The sequence below is a fragment of the Cervus canadensis genome, chromosome 18 (assembly GCF_019320065.1).
Source record: "Cervus canadensis isolate Bull #8, Minnesota chromosome 18, ASM1932006v1, whole genome shotgun sequence".
NCBI lineage: Eukaryota > Metazoa > Chordata > Mammalia > Artiodactyla > Cervidae > Cervus > Cervus canadensis.
This window is the reverse complement of record NC_057403.1, coordinates 63,556,150-63,577,239: the sequence shown is the minus strand read 5'-3', so window position 1 is coordinate 63,577,239 and position 21,090 is coordinate 63,556,150. Positions and strand designations below refer to the sequence as shown.

At 51.3% G+C, this 21,090-nt stretch overlaps 1 long non-coding RNA gene across 1 annotated transcript in view; it reads right to left on the bottom strand.

The window, feature by feature from the left end:
• LOC122420556 overlaps nucleotides 1-21,090 on the bottom strand; it is a 250,652-nt gene that overhangs the window by 164,215 nt on the left and 65,347 nt on the right. The window contains exon 2 of the long non-coding RNA XR_006263317.1: nucleotides 259-384. This is a non-coding gene — a long non-coding RNA (uncharacterized LOC122420556). The remainder of the gene's footprint in view (nucleotides 1-258; nucleotides 385-21,090) is intronic.

Here is a 21,090-nt window from a genome sequence, read left to right as displayed (position 1 = left end):
CACAGGGGTTCATGCACGCTGAGAGTGCAAGGCCTTCAGAAGCCTGTCAAGGCCTCAGCCTCCTGCGCCTCCTAGGGAGGAAGAGCCCCGCTGGGGTGGGGGTGGGGGGCGGCGGGGAGGGGGCCTGGGAGGATGGCCCCGGGCATTTCAGGCACTCGGGGCTGTAACTCCATTCAGAAAGGCACATTGAGCGACTGGCAAGGGGCGTGCTTCCAGGAAGCACACTCTCCCTGGACCCCCAGTTCAGGCCAGCCTTACCTCCTCATCATTCCTGTGGAGCCCGATGCCCATCCTCTGGAGATGCTGCCTCAGTGACAAGTCCAGGCATGCGAGGAAGTCCCCTCTTGGAGGCCTGTCTCCCTAGGGAACAAGGCACTTCAGCACCTGTGGCCAGGAGGGAAAGAAGGCGTCAGCCGAGGGGTGTGACACCCCTCCTACACCCCACCCGGCCCCTGCATGCCCCAGCCCCATCCTGCCGGCCCTGGCACAGGCCTGGCCCGAGCTCCCTCTCTTTCAGGTACTAAGCGGGGAGTGGAGGATGCTACTTTAGGCGGCCGTGTGAAAAGGGCAGGTCCTGAGCTCTGGGCAACTCTGGGTGCCCACTGGGCCAGCTACCCCCGCCTGCAATTGAGAGCATCACAGCTCTCAAGTCCCACGAACATGACAAAGGTCCGGGGCCACTCAGGGCTCACCAGCTCAACCAGCGGGTCCTTGGGGTCTTCAACCTGCTTTTGTTAATTAATTGATAGATTCAACAACTCATTAGACATCTACCATGTGCCAAGACAGGACAAAGAACAAATTTCCAAAACCACTGCTTGTTTCAGAGAAGGAGAGCAATAACAAGTGGGTAGTGAATATACACGGCTCAGTGAATGGGGTGGGGAAGGGATTCTACCTTGGCTACAGTGGTCAAGAAAAGCCTCTTGAAGACCGTGACGCAGGAGCAGAGATGTAAAAGTTGAGAAGGAGATACATCTCAGGAAGATCTGGAGATGGACCATTGCAGGCACAAGGGGAAATCAGGTGCAAAGGCCCTGAGACATAAGTAAGCATGGAGCACAGAGGAGAGGCTTTGGTGGGTGCTGGGTACGCTTGCCCTGGTGAGCACACATACGCTGCACGTTCATCGCTCAGGGATCACGTGTCCTCCTTGATGTCTCACAGGGTCTTTTTTCCCTGGTAGAGAGGGAGAATGCAGCAAAGGCCAGGCAGCCTCAGGACCCCAGAAAGAGACACTCTGCAGTCAGTAAAGACTGCTAGAGCAGAAGAGCCACCCAGGTGGGGAGCCAGACCCTGGCTCAGGCTCCTCCCAGCCCTGGCCCCAGGCAGGGGGCCATCTGGGAGCTGTATCTGCGCCCTCCATCCCTTCCATGCCAAGGCTCAGCTGCCCCACAGAGCCTTCCTGGAAGAAAGGGCTACGCGCTAGAAGCAAGGGAGGAAGTCGTCATCGCTAGCCCATCATTCTCCTTTAGCAGGCTTTCATTCTTCAGCTTAATTCAGTGAGAACTGAGCACCTACTATGAGCAAGGCTCTTTGCTATATCTTCTGGATGGAGGGTGGACACAGTGGCAACCACACCAGAAGAGGAGAGATTAAGTCAGTTGCATGAGTCAGAGACATTTCCCAGAATAGATACCATCTATTGCTGTTGTTACATAGAGCTTCTCTCCATCAGAGACTATTCTAAGTGCATTACATGTGTTAACCCATTTAGTCCTTACAACAACCCTCTGACTATCAGCCTCATTTTATAAATAAGAAAACAGAAGCACAGAGAAGCTAAGTGACTTGTCCGAGGTCAGGATGGCAAGTGGTAGAACCTGAATTTGTACCCAAGCATTCTGGCTTCAGAGCCCAGGCTCCTACATGTCCCGAGGCCTCTTAGAATGTGGCATTTGAGTTTGGCCTTAAAGGATGGGTAGGATTTGACAGGTGGAGACAGTTGGCAGAGAGAACATGCCAGAGGGAGGGGTCAGCACAAGAGAGGCTCCCAGAAGGGAGAGTCAATCCCTAGGGGCCGCCGGGGTAGCGGCGGAAACCAGGCTCTCCAAGACAGGGCCGAGGCCTCATCCTGCGCGGTCAGCAGCGAGGAGGCTCTCTGAGCTGGGAGCGCGGCCACATCCCTGGCACAGGCCCCGACTCCCCTCCCCGGTTCTCCAGCAACTCCTACCCTGCACTCTGCTGGCTCCCTCACCTGCCCCGCCCCTGAGCCCTCAGACAAGGCAGCCAGGGAGGGGCTATTCTGGTGCCCACTTTACAGATGAGAAGACCGAGGCTCAGGCCGGCTAAGAAAGTGGCTCCCACGCAGCTATGTGGGGCTAGGCCAGGGCCCTCGCCCTGGGCTGCAGAGCCCAAAGCTCACAGGGCCCTCCGGAGCAGCCCTCTGAGGCTGCCTCTGTCCTGTCGCCTGCTCCCCCTCCTTGAACCGCACGTCCTGCCAGCAACACAGAGACACTCACAGGCTTGACCTCGCTGGCCTGCAGAAATAGAGCAAGCTGATGGCCATGTGCATCGCTCTAATGACACTCGTAAGAGAGTCAGAATTAATTTCCCAAATGCACATAGACTCGAGGGATAGACTGGGTGCTATTCACAGACAGCACAACTGTGGACAATCTTAGGCAAATGAACAGCCAGTATTTGCTTTTCTAACTACTGCCCGGTGCATTTTGGTCTTGATGATGGCATTTCCAAAGCCATTTCAGAAACAGATTAGAGAAGTAACATTTTTAATCTTTAGCAAAAAAGCAAGTTGTGAGGGAGGTTTAATGTCTGGGTTTTTATTGGGGGTGGTGGGCGGACAGTTAGCACTATGCTTTCTAGAGTTAGGGCAAAACGTAGCACCAAATAAAATAGTATCACTCACTGTGTAAACGACTACATTATCTCTAATTACGGTTACTTAGGCTGCGTGCACCCACCCCACCCTCGCCAGAGAAATAAAAGGAATCCACCTGCGGGTGGGGACAGAATCATCCGGGCAGCCATGCTGAAAACCACCTCTCCCCAGGAGGACTAGGGACCCTAAGGAAAGCCCTTACCCACCCCCACAGTCTGGGATTCTGCTGTTGAAGGGTACACTTTGCAAGTAATGTAAATACCCTAAGGGAGAGTGGTCACTTTAGTGGAAAACAGACTGGACCTTAACCTGGTGGAGAAGGAGTGTGTGATATCAAAAAGAAATACATATTTGGTCTTCGTTCATAGTTGCTGACACACAGTTCCTGGGACTCTTGGAAAGTGGGGATCTGACCACTTTCTGGGGACCAATGGAGGTCTGGTCCCCCCACCTTCTGGGAGGTGAGAGGGGCTGGAGGTTGAGTTACCAGTGGCCAATGATTTACTCATTTGAGCCTACATAATGAAACTTCTATAAGAACTCCCAAAGGAAGGGGTTCAGAGCATCCAGGTTGTTGAATGCGTCCGCGTGCTGGGAGGCGGTGTGCTCAGAAAGCAGGGATGCTTGGGGCTCCTCACAACCTGGCCCTGTGTGTCTCTTCCATCTGGCTCTTCCTGAGTTGCGTCATTTGTAACCAACCAGAAATAGTAAGTAAAGCACTGTCCCGAGTTATGTGAACCAGTCCAGCACATTTTCTAATCAAAGGAGAGGGTCTTGGGAGCTCCCAGTTTATAGCCAGTTGGTCAGAAGTACGGGTGGCTTGGGCCTTGTGACTGACACCTGAAGTGATGGGCAGTCTTGTGGGACTGAGCCCTGAGCCCGTGGGACCTGCCCTGACTGGGCAGTTAGGCACTTGAATGGAACTGTAGGACACCAGTTGGTATCCAGAGAGCTGGAGAACTGATTGGCGTGGAGGAAAAAATTCCCACACATTTGGTGTTAGAAGTGCTGGTTGTTTAAAAAATAAATAAATAATGGTTCGTAGAGGGAGAAGGAAATCAGAACACACCCTGAAGACAAGCAGGCGCCATGTGGCAGCATCGCAGGATGAAAGGACAAGTAACGTGACGGGTTTGACTGGTGCTGGGCGGACGGCACTGTGCCGAGGGAGGGCGGGGCGGGAGAGGGGACGTGGGAGTCGGTGCACACCCCGTCCCCGCTTCCCTCGGCATCACCGGCCAGCCCGTGCCAGTCCCCGCGTCTTGGCCCAAGGGCAACCTCTGGTCCCAGGGGAGGGCGAGCCCAGCATCCCCGCAGAACAGAGCAGAGGCGCCCTGCATCAAATGTCCCCAGGCGCAGCCTTCCCCCAGTGACGCCCGGGAGCAGGTGGATGAACACCCGGCCTCCCTGCCCTTCAGACAGGACCACTTTGAGGCCTGTTCCACAGCACCTCCCAGGGCCGTTCAGGACTGAGCCCCGGCCACCCACGGCAACAGCCTGCTCCCTGGCCTCTCTGCCTCCCCGTCTTCCCCACCAGCCCTTCCCACAGCTCCAACCCAACTTTCCCACCCCTGGGTCTGCTTCTGGGGAAACCCGGCGAGGCACAGGGTCTCCGAATGACCTGCCTCGGGTCACAGGCCCATCACTGGTTGGCCAGACCTGGGCCACAGGGCGCCTGTGAGTCCCTGCTGGGCATCACAGCAAAGAGCAGCTGGGAGCTTTCAGAGAGGGAGGGAAGGGCACCCCACCGGAGGAGGCAGCGCAATCAAGGTGTGAACGTGAGGGGCAGCCCAGGGGACGGGAGCCAGGTGATGGCAGAGGGTGCGTTTATGGCACAGGAGGCTGGGCTGGGGGGCGCAGGTTGTGAAGGACCCCGTGTGCAGATGAGGACAGCCTGCAGAAGGGATCGGACCGACGTTGGCTGAGATCTCCCTTAGCACTGGAGTGTTATGGGGCTGGAGTGCCGTCAGGAATGGATTAGGGTGGGACTGAGAGTTTGGCGCAGATCAGGGAAAGGTCAAAGGTCACATCCTGTAAGGCTCCCCGGGGTCAGTCCCTCGGACATAGCTTAGAGGGCAAATGTGGGTGACAGTGTGGCTGAGTCAATCCACCTCTTCTGGATGACACTAGCCCACACCTAGCACAGTTTGGGAGGGGATGGGGTGAGGGCCCAGCCACCTTCAGGGCACTGGTTCTTCCTGGTGAAGAGGATGTTCGGGGGAGGCAGGAAAAGGAAACCGGCCCTTATGAGCCCATCCTATGGGCTTGGCACTTGCCACAGTTACCTGGCTTTCTAGCCACATGGTCAGGAAGCAGATACTATACCTATTTTACATATGAGGAAACTGAGGCTAGAATTAAGGGGCCTACTGAGGTCAAATGGGAGAAAAGGAACATTCACACTCAGGTTTGCCCAGCTTCAAAGCCAATCACAACCCTTGATGTGGAGCAGAGCGACTGCAGAGCCCTTTAGGTGAAGAGGTCTGGGAGGGCTTCTTGGAGGAGGTAGCATTTAAGCTGAAGCTAAATGAAGACATGGAACTGATGAAGTAAAAAGCTGAGCAGAAGGAGCAGCAAACATCAGGCCTGGCAGGGGTGGGGTGAGAAGTGGAAATATTCAGATATATTTGGAAGTCAGAGCTGACTGACTGCATGGAAATAGGAGTAAGTCCCTTGCCCTCTGGCAGGGGTCTCATTTCTCAAAAGGAGTGGCCCTCCAGGGATACTGGCTGATAGCTTCTGTCACCAGAAATCAGGGGCCTGGGCTCCTGTCCTCCTGTGTCCACTTACTTGTCACGACTCTGCCCAAGCCTTTCTCTCCTGAGTTTCATCTCTGAAATGAAATAAGAACCCCTGTAGGGCTGCCCCACAGGAACTCATTCAAAGCAAGTAAAGTAATGGCCCTGGAGGCTGCAGCAACTCTGATCACAGATGGGACTCCCTCCAGGGCCTTGACATGAGCGCTGGATTAAAATGCAGATTGTGGACATGAGTGTGAAAATTGCTACAACGACACTGCACACACCAAGGAAGACAAAGAGTCTGGATGGAAGAACTATGGGGCGGAGACGGCATCTTGGAAGAAGCTGCTTGTAACCTGGGCCTGAAGGCCAGGCCCACGGTCAAGCAGAAATGGAGGAAGATGACTAGCCGAGGGGGGCACGCACATGCAGGAGCACGGAGTGGGGTAACGACAAACGTGTCTGCGAAGCAGAGCACAGGGCAGACTGGCCTCAGCGAAACCCCGAGGAGGGCAACGCTATTCACCCAACTGCCGGGACCACCAGGGACCACCAGCGCCTCTCGGGAAGACCTTCCTGCATCACCCAGGATGGCCCGGACTGGCCCCCAGCACCCCCCAAGACAGCCCCAACAGCTTGTCGGTACCAGCAGACAGCACCAAACTCAGACAAGAAATGTATAATGAATAAACATTATTTAAAGGGACTGAGTAATGCCATGAATTTTTCAGTGGCAAAAACAGCCGAGAACTTATTTAAAAATGCATGAATTTCATATTTGATTATAAGTCAAGAGCAGCCAAAAAGAGAGCGGGAGGGTGCAGAGGGGTGGCAAAAAGACACCAGCAGCCTTGCAGACTGGAATTAATGAGGTTGTTCCTAACGGGAAAGGAGTGACATGGTGATTAGTTAATTGCTATTCAACCGCGTGTAATTAATGCACAACTGAAATTGGTGTACAATGAATTAAACTACCACATAAAGCTGCTACCCAAATTGAGCCCAGGACCTTGATTACTGATTGAGGAGGTTATTACCGCAGCTTCACCATTGTGATTTCAACAGTGTCTCCCTCCGACGACATGCTACACAGCTAGTGGGGGAGCTGCAGCAATCCACTGTTTGGTAAGGGTGTGATGCTAATGTCACACTTGGGGCGGGCTCCCTGTGGCTGGTTCTCAATGACCGTGTGGGGAAGGGGTGTGGAGGACAGGCAGAAGTGGTGCTGGGAGGAAAGAAAGATAGGAGGGGACGGGAAGCTGCAAAAAAGGAGACAAGCACCTGTCCTCTTTTCTCCAAGAGCACCGCGGTCATCCCGGGCTCCCCGTCACCCTCGTCTCTTTTTGAGACCACAGCAACCATGATGGAGGCTACCGCAAGAGCCCATTCCAAGCGCCCCCTCTAATGCATTCTCACACAGTAGCCCGGGTGATGTTTTACAGAGACAAGTCAAATCGCGTCTCTCCACTGCTGAAAACCCTCCAGTGGATTTCTACCATAGTGAGAATAAAATTTACTCTCTGCACATGACTTAACGAAAGGCCCAGTGTAATCTGATTCCTACTACCTTTCTGCTTCAGCTCCCCCTGTCCCCCTCAGTCACATGGCCCAGCCATATTGGTCTTTCTGTGCCACAAAATCTCCAAGCCCAGGTGCACCCCAGGACCTTTGCATGTGCTGCTCTATCTCCTTGGAACTCTTTTCCCAAGCTCTTCCTATCAAGCAGGTCTCAGCTGAAATGTCACCTTCTCAGAAAGGCCTGTCCTAACTTCCTCATCTAAACTAGCCCCGCCACCATCATCACCACCACAAGCACCATTATTCTCTGTCACATAAACCTTGATTATTTCTTTCATGGTATACCCCAGAATCTGAATTACTGTTCTTAGGTATGTTATTCCTTGTTCACGCCCTGCTCCCTCATTAAAACGCAGCCTCTATGAGGGCAGAAAGTGTCTGTTATCTCCCATGTGTGCCCAAGGCCCAGGACTAGTGTCCAGTGAGGAGGAGCAGGCAGGGGGACCCCAGAGGAGGAATGGGCAGAAATTACAAATGCCCACTGCCTGATAGTGGGCCAGAGGCAAGATGGCAAAGCTCGTGAGTGACAGGCCCAGCTCCAGCCCATGGAGTAGAGGCGCAGCTGCTTTTGAGTCTTGGTTTCCTCACCTACCAGTGAGGACTTTGGCCAAGCCACCTACTTAACCTTTCTGAGCCTTGATTCCTCCATCTGCAAAATGGGGAAAATAACCAACTCCTAAGGAGCAGAGATTAAAATTGAAGATCAGGATAAACGCAAGGCACGCATTGAGTGTTCAACAAATCTTCATGCCTTCTTCTCTCCATGAATATTTCTGAGCATTCACTACACACATGCATCTGAGACAGGGGGACCTGGATGCATAAGACAGTTTCCACCCAGGGCAGCCTCTAACAGGCCCCCAGCGAGTCCCTGTGGGTCTGCAGCAGATTAAGCCTTTGGGAGTTAGAGGGGCCCGGGCAAAGAAGCCAGGTACTGCTGAGGTCAGGGAGCCCTGGGGAGGGAAGGCGCTATGGGGAATTCTCACAGGGCAGGGACTGTGGGCTCAGGCCAGACTCAAGGTCACCTTGGACCCCCTCAGGTCTACTGTCCTTGGGCTGCCTTTCCCCTTTTGGATCCCACATCAGGAGGCAGAGTCACTTACCCAAGCTTCAGCCCCACCCTCATCCACACAGGAAGAGAGGAACACTCTCCACTCCCCAAACTAATGCCATACGTGGAGAGCTGAGGACCTCAGCTGGGCTCCCCAGCTCAGTGCCCAGGGAGGTGAGGGGGATGAAGCTGAGCCGCCTCTGCCTGAGCTCCGGCAGGAGGGAGAAAACGCCTCGGCCTTTCCATCAGCCTTAAAGGGAAGCAACAGTGAATCCTAAGCAGGAACCCCATGGGAGGCCCTGCAAGTCTCTGCAGCCTCAGTTTCCCCACCTGTAAACTGGGGGCAAGAACCACCTTCTGCAGTGTCCTGAAATCACAAGGATGTATGGGAAAGCATTTCCCCCACCAGGTGCCCCGGGGAGGAAGGAACCGCAGGGCTGGCCCTCAGGGACTGAGCCGGCCCTGTGGGGACGAGTGCCCCTACCAGCTCCTCCAGGCCCTGTGTCCTCCTCCTCTGGGGCTCTACAGCGTCTTCAAGCTCTGACTCCCTGGGTGACAGCCAGAGCCAGAATTGCAAGATTTCTCAAAGAGGAGAAAATCAGAGTTGTTCTGGGTCTGACTTGCCCTCCTGCTCCTTTTGAAGGTTCTCTCTTTGATTCTGAGGCTCCACTGAGAGGCTAGTTCCGTCTCTGCTGGCCCCTCCATTTAGCCACCAGGATGATCAGATGGGTAGACCATGGGGGAAACCTTCCTTCCTGACTCTGGAGAGACCTGCAGGAGACAGGATGCCCCGGCCTGCAGAATGGGGAGGGAGGAGGTCAGCAGGGTGCCCCCCTGGGATTAGAGACCATGCCCTGGTCCCATCTCTGCCACTAAACAGCTATATGACATTGGACCATCCTCCTCTGGGCCTCAGTTTCCTCGGGTAAAGATGGATGCGCTTATTCCTATCCTGAGTGCCCCCCAGAGGAGCTCAGGAGGCTGAAGTCAAGAAAGTACATGCTGGGGGCTACATCAGAATGAGTCCTGGTTCTGAAGGGCCCAGATGGTTTGCAGACCCCTGCTGCCTGGATGAGAGTGACCCACGGCCCTGGAAAGCTCGGGAACCTGGCCAAGTGCTCTCACTGCTACTTGCATCCTGCTGGAAGGAGTGCAATGTGACTCCAGAGGGCCATGTGCTGGCCCAAGGGTCTGGATTCACCTGGTCTGAAGAACAAGGGAAATAAATACCAGGCCAGTGACTTTCCCTCTTAGTATTGTGATGAGGAGCCCAGAGCCTGGCGGACTGTGCCCAACATCACCCCAGGCAGAGAGGCCTGCATGCAGGAAGCTCCAGGTTTTTGGAGTCCCCTGGACGGCGGTTCGGGCCAGAGTTCCCTCCTTCTACCAGGCTGATATCACAGGCCGCGCTGCCAGCCCAATAGCTGAAACCAAGGACCTGCGGGGTTCTGGCTGGGGAATGGGGAGAGGGCTGCTGGCAAGCACCGCGGATGGTAGAGGAGAGCTCCAGAGGCTCGTGGGCCTGGGGACATCCATGGTGGGGGGGTGGGGGGCGACTCCTGTTCATTATGGAAAGGCCACAGGAAGACCCAGTCCTTCTCCCACTAGGATTTTGTTTGTTAAATTTTTTTTGAGGTATAATATACAGTAAAGTATTTCAAGTGTCTGATTCAATTTTAACCCATGCATACACTGTGTAACCACAATTCAGATTAAGATATAGAACATTTCTAGTACCCTGAAGTTCCATCCAGCTCCCTGCCAAAGTAACCCATTATTCTTTTATCACTGTCAATTAGTTTTTTAATTGCATTTGTGTTTGTGCTTAGTCGCTCAGTCGTGTCCAGCTCTTTGGACTGCATGGACTGCAGTCGACCCCATGGACTGCAGCCTGCCAGACTCCTCTGTCCATGGGGATTCTCCAGGCAAGATTACTGGAGTGGGTTGCCATTTCCTCCTCCAGGTAATTGCATTTAAATGGCTTTTTCTCTTTTTTTGCACAGGGTAATGTCTGTGAGATCTGTCTCTGTTGATGCACACATCACCAGTTTTCTATTTTACTGCTGAGTTGTACTTCATTGTGTGGCTGGACTTAATTTGTTTATCTGTGCACCTATTGATAAGCACCTGGGTGACTTTCCAGTTTGGTTTATCATGAATAAAACTTCAACGAACATTCATATTTCTGTCTTTTTGGTGCACGTAAGCCATCCATATTTCTTGATATATAGCCAGAGTGCAAATGATGGCTCAGAAGGTGGGTAGATGTTCAGTTTTATGAGAAAAGGCCCAATAGTTTTCCAAAACGTCTGCATGTTTCCACGCGCAGTGTGAGTCCAGTGGTTCTGCCTCTTCACCAGCACTTGTTATTGTCAGTCTTTTTAGCTTTAGCCATTCTGGTGATGTGAAGTTGTATTTCATTGTTATCTAATTTTGCACTTCTCTGATAGCTGATGATGCTGAACATCTGTTTTTGTACTTATTGGCCATTCATACATCTTCTTTTGTGAAGTACCTGTTCAATTCTTTTACCCATGTTCTTACTGAATTGTCTTTCTCTCCTTGACTTACAGGCATTCTTCATAAATCCTTGATAGCAAGGACTTTGTCAAATAAGTACATTGTGACTCTTCTCCCACCAAGGAGCTTGTGAAATGGCTGATTCCTTGGCTGCACCACTGGAGATTCTGGCTGGGGGTGGCGGGGGGGCGCGGGCTTGTAACTGGGACTCCCCAGGGATCTGCTACTCTGCTCACATCCTGCTTTGAGAACCCCACTGAGGTTCAGGCTGGGAAGGCAAGGCATGAGAAGAATCCCCACTCTAAACAAGGCTGCAAACCTGCAGAACATTGGGCACAAGGACCTGAAACTCTCTGCCTACACTTGGTGTGAACATCCCAGTATTCTGGAGTTCCATGTTGATTCTGCCATGTCTCTGCACTCTTCCACTAATGCGTGGAGGGGAGGGGAAGGAAAGCAGGCTCCTCAAGAGCAGAATGTCCAGGTTCTGCATACAGTGTGAGGGTCCACAGGTGTGGATTGAAGGTCTCTGGCTCTGCCACTCCTGAACCTCCCTATGCCTCAGCTTCCTCATCAATAAAAATGCACCTAGTAGCAGTGTCTGTCATCAGGTCACTGAAGGAATTAAATGAGACAAAGCATGTGAAGTTCTCAGCCTACCTTACCGTCAGTGCTCAGTAAATGGTAGACAGTTTCATTTATTAGATGAAGAGTGGAATTAGACCCCACACGGTCCCTTTAGCTTTAAATGTTCACCAGCTATATCTATAAGGCTCCATTTTAACTTCCAAGAGGCCACCAAGCAACCCTGCAGTTCCACGCAGAAGTTTAGGAAGGCCTGGACAGTGCGAAGCAGCAAGCTGTCCTGAAGCCTGACCCTGTGCCCTTGGGTTTATAGTTCACTTTCCTAAGGACAGACGATGGCCCTCCCTGGAGCGCGCATCTTAGCCAGGCCATCGTTCTCCAGACAGACACTCAGTCCCGCCCCTTCCCAGGAGTGACTCTGCACTCATCTGTGCCGGTTCTGTGTTGGTGATGACTCCCACCACCTGCTGGCAGCAATGTCAGCCAGGGAGTTTACCCAAAGTAGTAAGACGGCCATCACCCCCAAGAAAGTAGCAACAGAGTAAGTACATGCAGGCCCCTTTAGATTGCAGAGAGCTCCTCAGTTACTCTGCCAATTCCAGAAAGGCAGCTGCAGGCGGATGGAAGAGCGTGTGGGAGAATCACGCTCTGGCCTCCTCACAGCGCAGGGGTCTGGACTCCTCTGGCATAGGGACTTGGATGCCACCTGTAACATTCAGTCTGTTTTTGTGGAATAACTGGATTACATAATCTCAGATTCATTCATTCACTCATGCATTCATTTAATTTCATGTAAACAAGCATTACGGAGCCACTCCTATTTCCAGTGAACTCTGTGACCGGCACTGAGGAGCTCTCTTGCAAAGCACAGACTCACCCCCACTTGATGGTGGGGGTGGGGCGGGGTGTGACTTGCCAGAGCTGTCCCCCTGCCTTAGAGACCCCTCTCCTCCCCTCAAGGGCCCCAGGGACTCAGAGTCTGCACACAGGATGAGAGGTTTTTCTGTGTGTCTGATCTCTACTCAGCCTTCTTTGACTTAACTGAACACATTTTCTGAATCCATACTCTGAAAATAACATCCTGGCACACCCTTCAGTTCAAGGGGCTGTCTCTGTTGGTACCACCTTCTCCCTCAGACTCCAAGAAATGGTCCTGTCTCCAGAGCAGCTAACCTTGGAAAGAAGGAGCCTTGAGGACCAGGCCCGACCCTGGAGGGATGATGGACGTAGGTCCCCTTGACAGGATCAAACATAGGCATGTGGACCTTCACAGAAGCCTGCTCAGCTATCCCACGGACCTCAGTTCTCTCCCTCTCCCCGCTCCCACCCCAGCCTGGCTGACCGTTCTATCAGTACGCTGGGGGCGACTGGGTCTGATGCCCCTCAGCCTCCAAGCTCTGGGCGGCTGTTTCCCATCTCTAAGGTGGTGTTTCAGAATGCCCCGGTGTCAGCTGATCAAACACAGAATGCGGCCGAGTCAAAGGCTCAGTCAAGGACAAAGCCTGTGTCAGCCACCTCCTCAGACGCTGCACAGATGCTCTCAGTGGGACACCTCACTGAAGATCATCCGGCACCAATCTCCATGTACCAGTCCTGATGCCTCTGGAAACTGGGCTTCCCCCGTGGACACTGGGCTTCCCCTGTGGACACTGGACTGCAGCTGGACTCGAATCCCCAAGGTTCTGGTCCTCCCTGGGCATGTAAAGATGGATTCCACAAAACTCCTGGGAGGTTTGGGGAGTATCTTCAGCATGCACAGCTGGCCTCTTCCTCTCCAATCCTCTCAACACCCAGCCTCTCCAAGTCAGAGCCTGCTAATGTGGCCAAGGTCAGACAGGACAACACAGAGATAACACATCACCTCTTGGTCCAGAGGTACAACACGTCTTAGGGCAGAAGCCCCTCCACCCCCGCCACCACCCACACACCCCCTCCCAGTTTCTTAAAAAGCTCTGACTTGGCAAACCATAGCTGCAGTGCATAAGTGTATTATGATCCAGCCCTGGACACATAGTCATTACCAAGACCCAAGTCAGCTTTTTCAGGGAGTCTTGTATAGGAAACCAGATCTGACCTGGTATCTTCCACATGATCAAGGGATGGCCCCTTATTCAATTCAGCACCAGCGATCCACGCTGAACCGCGTCATCTCTTGCTGCCAGAGCCACGTCCCTGGCGAGCTGGCTTCTCAGACGTGGTCAGTGCTCCCTGCCACAGAGTGGGGACCGGTGGCTGGTGATCTCCTCGCTGCCTTGCCTCCAACTACAGAAGCCTTTTCTTTGTCATGCTCACCCATGGATGTGAGTGGAAGTCGCTCAGTCGTGTCCAACTCTTGGCGATCCCACGGACTATACAGTCCATGGAATTCTCCAGCCCAGAATACAGGAGTGGGTAGCCTTTCCCTTCTCCAGGGGATCTCCCCAACCCAGGGATCAAACCCAGGTCTCCGGCACTGCAGGCAGATTCTTTACCAGCTGAGCCATAAGGGAAGTCCTTGTGGATGACCCCTGGGTAAATTGGTTTGACCTAAGAACCCAGTAACCCCCACCATGTCTGTTCCCTGTGTGATCTCTGAAATGCCTGGATCATGGCTACACAGTCATAGACATAAGGCGTCGCAGGGTATGAACACAGTCATTGATGATGGTTTGCACACTTCCCAGTACCTGCCCCCTTTAAGCATCTTATAATGACAACTAATAAGAAAAAGATAACATCCACAAACAATAAAGCAGGCAGCATGCCTGAGGCGTAAGTGCTTATCCAGAGAGGTCTGCTCCATGACAGTGAAAGGGAAGTGGCCAAGCCAGTGGAGACCCTCCCAGGTATTAATTAAGAGCCCTTCTCTCCTGAGGTGTCCCCAGCAAAGAGATGGCAGAATCCACAGAGAGAGAGTGCCCCCTCTTGGACAAGCAAGAGGGAAGATGTGATAGTCCTGCCATGATAGTCAAACCTCAGAGAAGCCCACAAGTGAAAAGTGATACAAGCCCCTGACGTTTATTGGGCACGTCTTCTGTGTTGGACTCGAGGGTAAGAATTTCACATTTATTCTTTCAGTTTATCTTTGCAGCTACACTATGAAACCAACACTATTATTTGCTGCTTCTATAATTAAAGAGATGGAGACTCTGAGAAGTTAAGGAACTTGCCCAAACTTACAGAGCTAGTGAGTAGCAGAGTAAGTTTATGCCCAGGCCTGCCTGGTTTTAAAATTCTTTCAGCCTGCCACCTGTCCATGGCCTTGTCTCTGCAGCATGCTCGCTTTATACTAGGACCAGCCTTGACGTGGCCAAAGCTTAGCCTGGGCCTTGCCACAAAGTGCCGTGCCAGGACACCCATCAGCAAAGCCATCTCTGGACCAGCCCAGGAGGCTCTCCCCTGGGCCGTGAGTGAGGCTAGGGTCTTTGGGTTCAGGGTTATCCCGCCTACTGAGGAATGGGTACTTAGACATGAGCAAAAGAGATATCGACGAGGGTTCTCGGTCTTCCGTAACCTAGAGGAATTGATAAGAAGCCAGTCAAAAAATTCAGGTCAGGGCTTCCCTGGGTCTCATGGGCCACAGGAAGAAGAAAAGTTTCCCTTGCTCACTGTCTGAGGAGGTATGAGCTGGTTCCTTATACGGGGTGAGGGTAGGTGTATGTCAAGGGTCAGACCAGGGGGGAGGCTTAGGTGGCTTGCTTTGGTGGTGTGTGCAGGGGTCATGGGCAGACACCCTGGTTTTGCTCCCAGCTCTTCAGAAGTGGCAGTTTGTGGGGGCAGAGGCACAGGATTGGTCTTTTCGTAAATTGTTGTCCAGAATTTGCCCCAACTGCGCATGCACACAGTTATTTTCAGCCCCTTATAGTTTCTTTGTATTTTGTCGCTTGAAGAGACATTTGTCAAGATGCAAGCACTGCATCAAAGGGCCCCAGGTTCCAGCCTGTCTCTTTCACCTGCCCAAAACGGAAGTCTCCATTCAGCTGAGGAAATTCATCCCTCACTTTACTTGATTATAAAGACCACACATCAATTAACCTCAAAGCCTGTTTTGACCCCACAGTCTACTTTAGAAACTGGAGATGGAATTGCATTTTCAGTCCTCCCCCAAAGCCAAGCAGCCAACACATTGAGCCCTGACAGCCCTCCTCTCATCCCCATTCCTGAAACAAGCCTTAGGGTTCCAGCTGCAGCCCAGCATTGCCCTGGCCTACCCCAGAGCCCCACCCTCCTCCCTGAAGACAGGCTGGCTCCAGGCTAGGAATCCTCTTACAGTCAAGCTTATACTCTCAGGACTGTCAGAAGAGTCACTGACCAAGAGACCAGAGACATGGACGCAAGCATTCTCTCTAGGGCTTTGAGTAAAGGATGAATTACCTCTGGGCTTTGATTTCCTCCTGTGTAAAACAATGGTCCTTCCAGCCTGCTCCACTGCCCCCTGGTAACAAGGTGAGGTGCTTGGCAAGCACTCCTTTGCCAAATCGTTGCAGGGAAAAACCTCCTCTCCAAGGGGTGACAAGTCCCACCACTGTATTGGCACTCTACCCCCAGTAGCTCCAGGTAAATGTTCATGAGTCTCACTTGAGAAATTATGTATACAAATCCTATTATTAGGAGGTAGTCCCCTCTAATTTCTCCCTGAGAGCTCTCTGTAGGACCTCAGTCAATATTTGCTGAAAATCAAATACAGGCCTTGTTATGACTCAATGCAAACACTGACTGAACTCCACCAAAGCATGCCCCAGACTTGAGAGAGGGAGCATTAAATTAATTTGCACAAGTGTCTATGGGATGAAAGGCATCTCCTGACTCCTCAGCCAACTTACAGAAATTCTCACAAATTCCAGGGCTCCACTATCCTGGCAGTGAATCACCAACACAGTTGAAAATATCAGGCACTGAGCTGATCACTGGGTATTGGAAGGAATGGGTGGCTGAATGAAGGGGAGACAGTGGACAGTGTCCTGGAGGGTCACAGGATCCAGGTTAACCTTGTCTCCACTCACTGTCTGCTATTTTCTTGCTTACCTTCTGAATCTCCATTTTCTCATCTGGAAAATAAAGTGAAGATTATATGGGGCTAGGATTAAATGAAACGATCTTTGTAAAGTACGTGGCACCATGTCTGACACATTGTAGATTTTCAAAAAATATAATAAATCTACCATCGTGTGTCAACAAAGCCACATAACCAAAAAAGCATGATTAAAACTTATGTACTTAGAGACATCAACTACTTTAAAATGTAGACTGGCTGGGTCTTCACTCAGGATTGAGTTGTAAATTCCTCTTTTGGAACCTGACCTGCTTCAAACACATGCCATTGTGATAGATAAAATATAATTCAAAAAGTTAGAAAGAATACAGCTGTCTTTGAAAACATTGCAAGGACAAGAGAGGAATTGTAAACATAAAGTGGCAGTCAACGGTCACACAAACAACAAGTGGCAGACTTCCAGTGGCCAAAGTCACGAAGGGGTGGTGGCGACCAAGAGGACCCCAGAGGAGGCAGGCTGTGCCTGAGCACCGCTGTGGGCGCTCGCAGGCTGGGGCTGCGCCCTTATCTAGGAAGGGCGGCTAGGAGAAGCCACACCTGACTGCATTCGGTGGAAAGGGACGCATTAGGTTATTGATAGGTCTAGAATCTGAGATACAGTGTGTGTGGGCTAAGTCTCTTCAGTTATGTCCAGCTTTTTGCAACTCTATGGACTGTAGCCTGCCAGGCTTCTCTGTCCACGGGATTCTCCAGGCCAGAATACTGGAGGGGGTTGCCACGCCCTCCTCCAGGCAGGGGATCTTCCCGACCCAGGGATCGAACCCATAGCTCTTATGTCTCCTGCATTGGTAGCTGGGTTCTTTACCACTAGCATCACCTGGGAAGCCCCGTGTGTGTGTGTGTGTGTGTGTGTGTGTGTGCGCGTGTGTGTGTGCGCATGTGTGTGCGCATGTGTGTGCGTGAGTGTGTGCTATAGAATGTAGCAATTATAAGATCTGTACCGTTGGTTGGATGCTGCTAAATGCTATTGGTGAGCTAAATAGAGAAATGACAGGCTCAGATCAGCTGATTAATTACCCAATTTGAGGTATGGCACGGCAATCAGAAGGCCTCTGTGGCAATGTCCAAACAGATCATCCTTCCTCGTTGGAAAGCAGACCATGCTTAAGGTGTGACCCAGGATCTGACTGTAAGAGCAGCAAGTCTCCAGAGAGGATTGAGGTCTCCTAAGCCAAAATCAGGGCCTAGATAGAAAATAACTGGGCCCCCAAGACTTGGGATAGAGACATCTGAGTGGATACTTCAGAACAGTGAACTCTTGGACTCCCCTGAACCCTCTGCCTACAATAGTTCACTTTCTTTCAGGAAGATGGAAGATCCTTTTGCCTGAACTCTATTCAGAGACCCCATGGTCACAAACCTTTGCAAGACAACATCTTCCCTCCTCAAGATCTATTCCCTCATCCCGCTCTAGGCGCTAGGACAATAACCCAAGGTTGAATCTCATTAGACCCTGCTAAGGAAAGGGAATTATTCACCAGCAGAGCAGAAGGACCTGACCTACAAGAGCCCACAGTATCGAGAAAGGCTTGCCTGCAAGGGGATCCCAATGGTACTGAGCCAAGGGTAGGTGCGGAAGGGACACAGAATATGAAACTGGATGAAGTTTTGACTCTTCGTCAGGTTCAGAGAGTCTGTCTTAGTAACTTCTGAAATGGCCTCTAGAATCTTGAGAAAGAATTCTCATCTTAAATGTAATACGAAAATATAAGAGCGGCCTTGTTAAACAAGGGCTTCAGATCTTTGATCTCAGAGAAGTGGGCAAGTTGGAATGGATCTATCCATAAGATCTGAGTTTTTCACCATATGACCACATCTGTTGAGAAAATCCATAGGAAACGTCCTTCACTAAGGAGCGGGGAAAGAGGGGTTGGGGAGGGTGGGGAGGTACGGGCTTCGTTAAGAAGTTCAGTGGTGGCTATCTTCTGAAACCGACGCTGATAATGGATCTTTTAAGGGAGTTGGCACCACAGAGTCACCGAGGACAGAAGGATTTGGGAACAGCAGAGACCATACAGTAACATTCAATCTTCAGAGGCAACGTAGAAAGCAAGGTTAGGATGGCAACGGGATAGCTTTGACCTACGTGGACTTGTGGTGATTCCCAATAGACCATCATAGGAAAAAGACATATAGGTGGCTGACAAAGGTATTGGGCAAAAATGGATGAAAATGAGCAGAAAATAGAGATAAATCACACCAACAGGCAGCCCAAGTGTTGTTGCAGTTCTCAAACCCAGAATCCATCAATTGAGGAATGACCCTGCAATGAAATGCCGTAGGGAGTTTAAACAATAACCATTACTCCAGTTCTGGGTAAGAGTGCACCGGGAAGGGGAAAACCTGTCTCTTTAGTATGCCGTTGGACATAGCACCTGAGGTGACTTTCGTACGGGAGCATCATCATTCCCCATCCCTCATTAGAGTAAAGTGTAGCTGTTGTTTGGTCACTAAGTCATGTCCAACTCTGCAACCTCATGGACTGTAGCACACCAGGCTAGGCTCCTCTGTCTTCCACTGTCTCCTGGAGTTTGCTCAGATTCATGTCCATTGAGTCAGTGATGCTAACTAGCCATCTCATCTTCTGCCGCCCCCTTCTCCCAATGCCTTCAATCTTCCCCAGCATCAGGGTCTTTTCCAATGAGCCAGCTCTTCATATCAGGTGGCCAAAGTATTGGAGCTTCAATAAATGGAATCTTTCTTGTGGTGAGTCCACAGATCCACCAAGTGGTCATTTCCTCAGCATTCTGCATGAGTAATCAGATGGACGTGTTTAGCAGCTAGCAAGGTAGGAAAGGCCAAATGCCAGGCCCTGAAATTGTCCCTGATCCCCTGACTCAACCAACCAAAAACAATACCACATCCTGGGGGCAAAGGCAGAAATGAGTTCTATTCTCAAAAACTTAAAGAATGCAACAATCGGGGCCCGCTGGGTCCCCCAGAACTTGCACAATCCACAGTGAATCATGGTGATGAATCACTTCAGACTTACCTGAGTTTCACCCCAATTACAGTTTCTGTGCCAAATCTTTGTCTTTATCTAGAACAGAATAACAGAGCCTCTGCTCTGTAGAACGCAGATATTGAGCTAGTAAATTTGTTGGATTTTTTTTATTTTAATTGGAAGCTAATTACTTTACAATATTGTGGTGGTTTTTCTTTAATCCCCATCAAGAAGAAGAGCCAGAATCCCATCCATTCACCCTGGGTGGGTAGACGACATGGGGTCGCAAAGTCGGACACGACTGAGCAGCTGAGCTGGGTAGGTGACAGCGCACATCAGTCTCTCCCAAGGGCTGAGTCCGTGCTTGGGGCAACCTTTGACCATCTGCACGTTTCACAGAACATCACGTAGTCCACAACTGTCCTGAAGAAGACGGAAGAGAAACTACAAAGATCCCAGGGTCTGTCACATTGGCCCTGCGGTCTCAGGTACGTTTGCACACCTTACATCTTCAACCACTAACATAAGTACCGTGCTTGGAAAGCCTTTCAGCTTCTGAAGCAGCATGCGCTGCACTCAGAATGCTGCTCTGATCCACTTGACAAGTGATTTTAAGTAGGATCCGGAGTAGGAGAATGCTCTGCCAGAGGCCCAGGAGGTAGGGCAGTCGTTTCTGCCAGTTGGTTCAGCAGATGCCAGCCATATCCGTGGTATTTAACAGCAGCGCAGTCCCACCAGGAGAGTTACAGCACAGATTCCTAAGGTGTGGGAACAAGCCATGCTGTCTGCTGCAAACAAACACACTTTATTCAAAATTCAGTTCCTGGAATGTGAGCCACACAGAAACTCGGCCTCTGATCAGGGAGCATCAAGTGACTGCCACAAAAGCTGCCCACACCACACCAGGTGCTCTCTGAGGCAGCAAGTCAAGCAAGTTGGGTACTAGCCACACATCATCCTGCGGGCATCCAGGGTCAGGCACGAAAGGGTATTAAACAGAGGCAAGCTATACAAAGTGGTGAGCCAAACACGACTGTCACAGTCTTACGTTGAGTCCGTAGGTATGAGTCAGCATGGGGTGTGACCTCTACAACCAGCTGACGGGGGAGGGGAAGATCTGGATCTGGGTCATGGAAAGGTTCCACTCAGCATGGTGATACCAGACGAAAGTATCGTCTGGTACTGCAACTGCACCTAGGGGTAGCCTGCAAAGGTCAGGCCGTGCATCTGGCCACCCAGTTTGCTCAGAGAAACGGCCCAAGGTAAGGATGTACAGGATTCCTGGGTAGCATGAAATGTTTCACTGATTGGTCAGGTGCAGTAAACCCCAGACTCTTCCATAACGCCACAGAAGAGGGGGCAGAGCCCAGCTACTCTGACAAAGCCTGAATATCACCCAGAGATGCCCTCACCTGCCACATCATCACCTCAGACAGTGGGTTGAAAGGAAAGATGCGGACACCATTTGCAGCTAAAGGGGATAACCTATGAGTCTCAGGTACAGTGGTCAGAGCAGTGAAGATGCTGTGCATGACCTAGATGGAACGACTCAGTGCAGAAGCCGTGAAAGCAAGGCCGTGAGAACAGAGCACAAGCCCCAAAAAAAGCCTGAACTAGACAAGTGCATCACTAAAGGGTCAGGAGAGAAAGCCCACTATTGCTTGAAACCAGAGAAAATTTAAAAGAAACATGAATCAAATAAAGTTAAAAGTAAAAGATGAGATGATAAAAATATAGTATGAGATGGAAATAGATATTAGAAAACAAAATTAGAACCCGTAAGTATTATTGCAGAGG